The sequence below is a fragment of the Vicia villosa genome, linkage group LG7 (genome assembly GCF_029867415.1).
Source record: "Vicia villosa cultivar HV-30 ecotype Madison, WI linkage group LG7, Vvil1.0, whole genome shotgun sequence".
In the NCBI taxonomy this organism is placed as follows: Eukaryota; Viridiplantae; Streptophyta; class Magnoliopsida; order Fabales; family Fabaceae; genus Vicia; species Vicia villosa.
In genome coordinates this window covers 16614253-16624186 of record NC_081186.1, presented here as the reverse complement: position 1 = coordinate 16624186, position 9934 = coordinate 16614253, and the positions used below count along the sequence as shown (strand labels likewise).

At 37.3% G+C, this 9934-nt stretch overlaps 1 long non-coding RNA gene across 1 annotated transcript; it reads left to right on the top strand.

Annotated features, from left to right (window-relative positions):
- Positions 1-228: 228 nt before the first annotated feature.
- LOC131620347 (uncharacterized) lies at positions 229-2968 on the top strand. The gene is made up of 4 exons (XR_009289082.1): positions 229-534; positions 636-692; positions 785-903; positions 1446-2968. It is a non-coding gene; the product is annotated as an uncharacterized LOC131620347 (long non-coding RNA).
- The last annotated feature ends 6966 nt before the right edge of the window (positions 2969-9934 follow it).

The following is a 9934-nucleotide window of genomic DNA, read 5'->3' as shown; positions in this document are numbered from 1 at the left end:
CGCTACATAAACACATCAAGAATCTTTACTCAAGATGACGCGGGGAAAGCAGAAAATCAAAGCGCAGAAGCGTTACGCTGAAAAGAATCAGAAATCCAAAGGCTCTCAGATTGAAGCCAGAGTCGACCGTTTCTTGTGTTCTTCCACAATCTTATGCCATCGAATCAACCGATTTAGGTCATGTTTATTTGTAATTTCAATTTTGATTGACTGAGAAATTGTTGGTTTAGATGATTCAATTGTTGATTTGTTAATTCTGTATGGGGTTAGGGTCACAATGGAATGTTAGGTGAATGAAATGTTTTGTATTTTGTAACCTTTTTGTTGAGGATTGGATTAATTGTGTGGATGAGAAAATACAGTTCTTTACAAACTATGGCATTGAAGTTGTGATTATTGTTATGCTTCTTGCTAACTTTTTATGTTTTTGCTGATAAACATGGCCTTAGCGTTCGTGGAATAAGGGATGATCGGTGAAAGAAGCGGCGAAGGCTTCCTGTAGCTGGAGATGGAAAGCGAATTTGATCTCCTCGGGTTCGTATTTCCCTTTTGTTTTCATCTTTGATTTATTCATTTATTTTCTATTTTATATGTATATCTGAAGTTGATGCATACTTTACTTCAAATGACAAAAGATTTGGGAAGCCATTATTGAGTATCTTCTACCTAAAGGTTTAGGAAAAACATACAAGGTATAGTTACTCTTTCATGAAAGTTTAGGTTCATTGGTTATATCATATGAATGAAATTTATAATAGCTACTATGATTATGAATTTTGTGTAGGCTTTGCTTTCTGGCTGCTCAGAGAGTTTGGTATTGGAATTGTACCATATAGTCCTCTTGGTCATAGTTTTTTCGGTGACAAAGGAGTTCCGAAAAATGTACCTGCAGTTAGCACCTTGGTATAAATTTTTAGCACTTTGATTAAATAAGTATTTCTGCTGCATATACCATGGAAATATTAAGAAGATGTGCGAAATTATGTAATAGCATTGATCAATTTGTTGTGTTATTTTGTAAAATATGCATTTTGTCATGTTTTCTTAAAGGGGTGTATTTTATAATTCACATTTGAACCGTGTCGTTGGATTGGGAAGCAACTTAAAGGGATGTATTTTATAAAGCAAAATGATGATATTTTTAAAAGTTGCAATTAGGAAAAGTTGGAATCAATTTGCAGTTCATCACGTTCACTCTTGAGAAGATGGAATCTGAGAAATTTATGTGTTAGGGAAATTGGTCCTTCGAACAACATCGTTATGATTAATATGAACATCAGGGTCACTGCATCATGTAGATTCCAATCTCAACCGTCTAATTTCAAATTAATAATCAAGATCAAGCATTATATTTATAGTTTGTTTTCTTTTAAATCTCGAACTAGCACTATTTTGTGATTTTTTGTGGTCTAACATGTGACTGATTTCTTCTGAATTATTGATAGGTTGTTTATAATGGAAATGCGCTTGCATCAATAGTTAAACAGAAGAAGAAATGCAAAACTGGTATGTTTACTATCATAACAAATATTAAAGAAACCCTTCAAAGAGACCAACTACTCGGATAGCTTTCTCTTCGTGGTTGCTTTGGGAACTACAATATCATATGTTTATTCTATTTGTGCTCTTCTGTATATTGCTCTTACTGGATTTTTGTCTACAACATACTTTGAAACCAATTTTGTGCTTATAACATGTGTATTGATGGGCAAGTATTTTGATCTCCTGTTTTCTCTCTATCATAATAGATTTTATGTACTGATAACATTTTGATTTATTCTATTGATCATATTTTCTCATAGGAAACTAGATATAGGTTACGCCATTCGGATTTGATGATTAATTTAAAGGTTCAAGAAATATTCGAGATTATGTCTAAAATCATTTTCTACATTAGGTTCTTCTTGGACAAGCTTGATTTCTTAGAGGTTTGTTCCCTGCCTTGAATATTCTCATGACCAAATTGTTTGATTTCATTAAAGACATTAATAGGCGTCAATAATAATAGAAGATTGTGGTAAGTGCTCACCAGAAAGAAGTAAGTTACTATGATTTTCAATATTTTTTACTTAATATTTTTACATTTTTTATTTCTATCTGTGATTTGTATTTTAATTGTTCAAACTTTGACGAATTTATGCTTTGATACAGATTTTACAAACATGCATCTATTTACTTTGATGTAGATTTTCAAATTTCACTTACTGTCAGGAAATAGGAACTGTCAAGACTAGATGTCAAGTTAGGAAATAGGAATATTGTCTTTGGTTGATAGACAATATAAGCACATGCTATTTAGATACCAGATCTTCCTCAGCTTATAGCAAAGGTGTTGCAATTGATGAATGAGATGGGGTAACTTCACAGCTTCCAAATAAATCTTGAACTACTCTTTGGTTTTGCCTTTGAACTCCTCAACGTAACAACGACAAATTGGAACAACCACTCTCATGAACTAAATCGATCACAACCTTCATCAGATCCAATGATTTGTAGCTCCAAAACCGTGAAGACGCTTCAATTGTGAGCACACCACAACTTCCAAACCAAAACTGTGGATCTCTGTCAAACTACAACATAAACACCGATTTGCAGCTATGACACGGCAGCTCTACTTTTGGTAATAAATTTGGTTCAGATTTACCTATTTTTTGTGGTGTTAGTATTGTTAGTGTGATATTTGGTTTTGAGTATTTTGTTTACTATTCATCTTGCTGGATTTTTTATTTTTTCTTGAGTTGATTTTTCTTTTGTAATAATAATAAAGGTACGAGTGTTGCGTAAACAGTTGTTTGAAATTTGGCTGGTAATTCGAATGAGCCAATTTTGTGGGGCATTTGCTTTTATAATTTTCACAAGAGTTTTATTTGATTTGTTTATGAAAACTACCTTCTCATGGATTAATGGTGAGAATGTTGTTCTGTTTGTAAAAGAAACTCTAAAATGAGAGAAAGAAGCATTACTGTTCTGGTGCATTCTATTACCATTTTTCTGTAGTATGTAATTTATGCATGTTTAAAATCTATCAATTTTAAGAAACTTGACATTCAAAGAAGAATGTTAAAGGTAATTTGATTTTTCTCAGGCGTGTCTTGGAATTTGATTGTAATGTCTGGTGGAAGTTCACACCAAAAAGAAAAACAATCCTTCACTTCTTTTTATTTAATGCTTTTTGTATCTTATAGAAAATATCATATTTTATTAACTTATGTATTTCTATTAGATAGCTTCAATAGCAAAGTATAAATAGTGTGAACTTATATTTAATTAATGAAATCAAATAATTCTAAATTGATATTATATATTTAAAGATGGGACTTTTTTTTTTTGGTAACTTACAAAAATATTAAAACAACTTCTATTGTTTTTAAAGAGAAAATGAATGGTGAACTGACAGTGTAAATTATTTTTTTACACTGTCAACCAATGACAATCATGTATCCCGCCAAGTCAGACTGTAAATTTTAAAATACTTTTATGATTTGACACTTTAAAATATTCTGATTGAATGTTTGTATAACATTTTTTTACACTGACAATGCACTATCATTAAACTTTTTTTAAATTATCATTATAATTTTGAAATTAAAAAATTATTTATAGTAAATTAAAAGAATAAAATTAAAAAAATTAAATTTTAAAATAATAAAGATATTTTTATAAACGAACAAAAATATATTATTAATAAATATATTTTTCATATACTATTGATAACAAAGACAAATTTTAATGTATTATAAATGGTAAGTAATTATAAAATATTTTTTTTAATTTCAGAAATTTTGTCCCGTGCCTCGCACGGGTAATACAGACTAGTATGATTAATGGTGATTAAGTGACTGTAATTGGGTTAGTGTAATGTTTGATTTCAATATTGACAAAATCTGAAGTGTGTTCATGGATTCTTCATCCTTTGGGCCTTAGCACGAATTACTGTCCACAACCCCATAAGAGCCCAATTGTTGTGTAGAAAAAATCTGTACAAAAACAATACCTCATGGGCCTTCAGCGCCCTTGTTTCTGTTAGCACCTCCACCGAGCCCAATCACACCTCTCCTTTGTTTGATTCACAGAAAAACAACTCTGGGCCAGCAACATGGGCCCTGCGCCCCAAACACTCCCTGCACCATATTTTTTCAGCATTAACACCCCTGTGTACATATCTCTCATATTGGATTTAGTTGTTTTAACTAGTTTGTTTCCTATTTTTTTAGTATAACAAAATGTATGAAGAACATATAAAATCAATTGTTTTGTTAGATTTTAGTTGATAAAAAAAGATAATCAAAAACATGTATTTTTCTTGTTAGAATTTAATTGCTTTTTTTACATAGTTTCGTTCTTATTCTTTGATAAAACGCCATAAAAACAATTTTCTCTTTTTAGATTTTGTTTTAGAATTTACTTAGAATTTAATTTCTATTATTTTCTATGGCGGGTGCATGCCTCCTTGTTATTACTGATTTGGGTGTTGAGATGTGCGAGGTACTTCGAGAGAGCCTTTGATTGCGATTCGACTTGCTCCGTGTTCCACTTTATTTGTGGGACACAAATTCGCTTCCGGTGCGATTGATTTGCATCGTATTCCACTTTATTTGTGGGACACGAACTATTTCGATGCGATTCATCTGGTCTCTCATTCATTGAGATGTATATTCCTGTATTGTCTGGCTTGTGTTCTCTTGCAGGTTGCTTTTGTGGTTGTGTTTGATACGCACCGCATAGCGGTTGTGATTTATTTTCACACTGCATCGCTTTGACGCTTATGCTGGACTCCTGGCTTTGATGGATGTTAGATTACGTGAAGTTTCTTCTCTGCTTACGCTTGCTAGCTCATTGCGGATTTGCTATCCGTTCGGTATTGTCTCTCGTTTCATTTTAGTTCTCTTGCACTTTATCGCTTTCTCGCATCATCCTTTAACATGAGAAGTAGGACCTAGACATGCATCTGGCCAAGCCCTCGAAAGAGGCTCTGTTTTTGTTGGTGTGTTTATATTTGTGCTTTGCGGCAGGGAGTCACGGTGTAATAAGTCCTATATGGCACTCCGTTAAGTCCTCATAGAAGGCATGCGGAAAGGGTTAGCAATCAACCCCCGCCTAGTTTCATCGAGTCTGTTCAGTATGCGTACGCTACGCGTTGCTCGCTTTTGAACCTGCACAAGATCTTGTTATCGAGTATGTCAGGAAAAGGGTTCATGCAGCCGGACCCCCGCCTTTCCTATAGCTCGCGTCGCTCGACGTTGATGCTCGGTGTACGCACGCACCGTTTTCCTTTACGATCCGTGACGGCTTGGTTGCTGAGAGGGGTCCGCCCTCTTGTCTATGGCCCGATCATTTTCGCGAGGTCTAATGCTTGGTTGACTTGGGTTGAGCTGCTCCCCTTGGCTATGGCGGGACCGCTTTTCTACCACTCGGTCAGTACCGTTGGTTTGTTTGCTTTACGAGCGGATGCTCGTTTGTGTGATTATTGTGTGCTTCCCCGTTTCTCATAGGTTGTTAGTTTAGTTTAGATTTGCACCCTTTGTATGATAACATTAGGTAGCAAGCTTTCCCCCTTAGCTTAGGTTTTCCTCATGCATTCTTTAAAACACAAACCACACTCTTTGATTTTCTTTTCTTAAGAGCTTGTTATTTCCGCTCCATTCCCAAGCATAAGTCTCCAAAGGTCGAGCAGCGGAGTGTGAATGTAACTCGTTCACCTAAAAAACACAAAACAAACAGAAATTAGTTAGCCGAGCTACGGTAGCTCTGATTCTGCAAAACAGATACGTAGGCAGCGGGGTAGGGCCCGTGCGAGCACAATCCTTTATTTTCCCTATATTTTGCATTCATTTTAGTCCAGATTAGCATAGATTTGTTACACACCCATAGTTTTAGACACAGGCGTGGATACCATCGAGTACGATGGGCGCGAGGGGTGCTAACACCTTCCCTTCGCGTAACCGACTCCCTTACCCTTTTTTCTCTGGTCGTGAGACCGTTGTTTTGTTTTGTGGTTTGCTGGCATTCCCTTCCTTTTCAGGATAAATATGTTAGTGGCGACTCTGTTAATTTTCGCGGTAGCGACAGCTGGCGACTCTGCTGGGGACGTCTTGACCTGTTGCTGGTCCGGACTCAGCAAGTCGATCCTAGCGCTTGTGTGTTTATAATTGGGTGTTTTTATTGCTTTGCATATTTATCTGTTTGCATTGCATTCTATGTGCGCTTTTACTTTTCTGCATCATATTCTGGACTGGCTGGATCTCTGTTTGTTGGGTGGGTGTTTCAAGAGGTAAAAGGCCCGATACCCAGGCTATGAGTGATACCATAGGAACTAGGAATAGAGTGGCCGTGACGGACAGAAGGCGTATGCCTGATTGATCTGATCACGTATCCACAGGCAGAGCTTGGTGGAATGAGGCAATATCGTATGATAGCGCCTACATTCGATCCTCTGTTGGCTTTTTGACCTACCTTGGCCTAGATTTACCCGTGAGTGGGGCGGGAATCAATCATTGCTTAACAGGTACATTGATGGTGACTTTGGTTCTCGTTCGTGGGTTACCGCTATCCTCGTTCGTGGGTTACCGCTATCCTCGTTCGTGGGTTACCGTGGTTCTTGTTCGAGGGTTACTTTGGTTCTCGTTCGAGTGGTTCCATTTCCGTGATGGTGACTATGGTTTTGATTCTACTGGTTATGTTCCGTGATCTATTGGGTGTTCTGAAATGGTGCCGAACCTTTGAACCTGGATCGTGTAACTTTGAGGAAATCCAGACATGTCCGGTGGGAGACATCCAAAGTCCCACCACCCTTGCATCATTGCATATTTACTTTCCAAAAAATGATGTACAAAAAATAACTAGCATACATGTTCCTTTAATTTCCAAGGAATCATATCTTTAAGCCTCGTGTCGAGCTCTTCCATCTCTTATTTGCTAAAAAATCAAAACACGAGGATTCCTTGGAAATTGAAGGAACATGGCATTGCATTCATATCATGCATCACATACATTTCATGCATAACAGGTGTTCAGGATCGAGGATCTCTAATTCAGACTTGGTACTCTCACCAGACTCAAATACTTGGCTTGTTCTTTTTGTGTGCTCAAAGATCAGTCATGAAACAACTTTGTGGGGTGACTAAGAGGAAAGCTCAGTTGGGGTTCTTTTTGAAGATTTGTCTCATGTTCAGGGGCTTCCAAGCTTCCTTTACTTGCAACTGGTTAAGCTCCGTACTGTGAGGATGTCTACATATTCTTTGCTTGATGACAATGACACTAGGTGTGAGTTCTATTCTGGGGCACCTGGTTATGATGTTAGTATCTACAAGTCGAAGTTGCTTGGGGCTCCCGCACGAGGGATAAGCAAGACACTGTCTATCTTGAGCATTGCACCACTTGCATTGCTCGAATCCCTAAAGCACTTACAAATTCGGTGTGACTTTGCCAGAATCTTCTGCCCAGCAGTAATCAAAAGTGGCTCATATAGACACCTCTTATTCTCAAGGATCTGCTTCACATCCTGAGTCACCTCCTCCTCATGGAGTTTCCTTGTCAGTAGCTTTTGCTTGTCAACAGAGACGGAAAAAGAGTAAGATCAACAAGCTGATGAGAATCCTAATGCCTTATGATCAGTTGCTTCCCTGCTTGATGGAATTTCAATTCGTTAAGATTCGTTGCTTTGGATCTTTCTCACCATAAATAGCTCTCCTGATTTCGATGATGATACTCGGTGTTTTCTATTCCGGGGCACTTGATCATAATGTCAAGCCTTACAAGGTGTTGAGGTACAAAGAGTCCGGGACTTGCTCGATACAGAGATGTTTGAGTTAATGGTTTCTACTGGTCAATCCCATTTCATTTGCTGCAAATAGAATGTTTGTTCTTCCTCAATGAAGTAACTCATGAGAATCACTTGCAATTGGTACTGCCAGAGGTTTCCTTCACAACAGCCGTTGTGTTTTCTAAGTGATGTCTTTGATGGCTAAGCGCAGAGGTCATTATTGTTCGCTGATAGTAATACAAGTTTCGTCCATTCATTATGGTGATTACTGATCCAGCAGCTATATTTGGGGCTCCCGACCGAGGGATAAGCAAGACTCCATGTTCTTGAGTTCGCATCATTGGCAGCTCAAATCCCTGAAGCATTCACAAACTCCAGTTCCTATATTTAGGGCTCCCGACCGAGGGATAAGCAAGACGCCTTGTATCTTGAGTTTGCGCACCACTGGCACAACTCAAATCCCTAAAGATGAGCACTTACAACTATTGTATGGCCTCGCCGAAATCTTCTTCCAGAAAGTAATCTGAAGTGTTCTACAGGGACATATGCAACGCTTGGTGTGTTTTTCACTCTGGGGCATTTGGTTATCTGATTGAAGACTGTAAGTCATTCAAAGACAAGGTTCAAGACCTGATTGACTCAAAGGCTATCACATTCGCACCTGAAGGCCAGAATTAAAGTTCTCCTTTGACTCAACGGATCTTCTGAAGCAATAGGTCCATACGGAGAGAATCTCCTCAACATTGGCAATTCTTAAATCATCATGCATGTTCATGTTTAAGCTTTCTTGCTTTGTTCAATACTTTTGTATGTAAAACTTGTTTATTTTTGAACTATAATCATAATGCATTGGATATGTTTGTCTTGAAAAAATCCATTCGCTTTTGCTTATATATGTTTTTCTATGTTTTTTGTGATACCTAACTCTTGTTAATAAAGCATGATAACTCCGAAGGGAGAATGATGAACACATAATACCAATAACCTCAAATGGTATGCTTTTGAGTAGAACCTTGTTGATGATGTACATGCATTGTTTCAAATTCCCAAACACTGGAGATATAAGGGAGTGAAACCCTCGATAACCCCTCTGAGCCTTCGGAGTAGGAGTTTCTTTTCTATGCAGAAAAAACCCTTATTTTAACCCTGGGGCAGGGTAGTATTCAGTTAACCTGATTGAGCATTCAAAATTCATCAGGAGTACACATCTAAGGATACAATAATGGCTATCCTTCAAAAGATTGAGGAAAGTCAAATCCACAACGATTATCCCTCACCTAAGGAGGTCGAGACATCAAATTTATCCCTCACATCAGGAGGTCGAGACCAACATCAAAGCCGCTGTGGTTTATCCCTCACACCAGGAGGTCAAAATATGACGATACCACAATGGTAATTCTTCATCAATCAAGGACTCAAGCAGTCACAATCACTTCCTACAAATCAGAGACTCAGGATCACACGACTTGTTCAAAATAAAAGAATGAATCAAAAAGAAAAGAAAAAAAGAAGAAAAGCCCGCTAAGTCAAGCATGTGACTTAGGCAAAAGTTAGGGCATCCCGCTGGACATCCAAATCAAAATTCCAAAAGAATTTGTCCAGGCAAAAGTTAGGGAAACAAAAAAAAAACAAAGCAAAAGCGAAAAAAAGGATTACAAAATAAGAATCCTCATCAAAAGAACAAAGTCGTGTGATCAGACACCAAAAAGGAAAGGTAAAGTGATTGTCGTGTTCAGAAGACCTCATTGACTCCTCAATCATCTCAAACTCCTCTTGAAAGATGAATGCTCGGTTTATGTTAACTGAACTTAGGACTGGAGAACATCATGAAGTGGGTGGGCACCAAATAATTTTGAGCCTAAAAATCCTTTTTTCTAAAAACCGTGAACCCGGCCACGTCACAACCCTTAAAAGTCCTAATTGAAGCAGGGTTAATTCGAAAGCAAACTATACACGAGAATACGGTAAGCTGACTCCTAGGAGATCCGCTAAACGCTTGAGTTGGTATCACACCTTCTTTCTTTAACAAAAAAAATCGATGTTACGACATCCTTTCATAAAGTTTCTTTAAACTTCAAGACAAATATACTCTTTGCATTAGAATTATATTTCTCATAATAAACATTCTTTGCATATGAACAAGTGCTTAACATCAAGAAAGTTTCCATCATG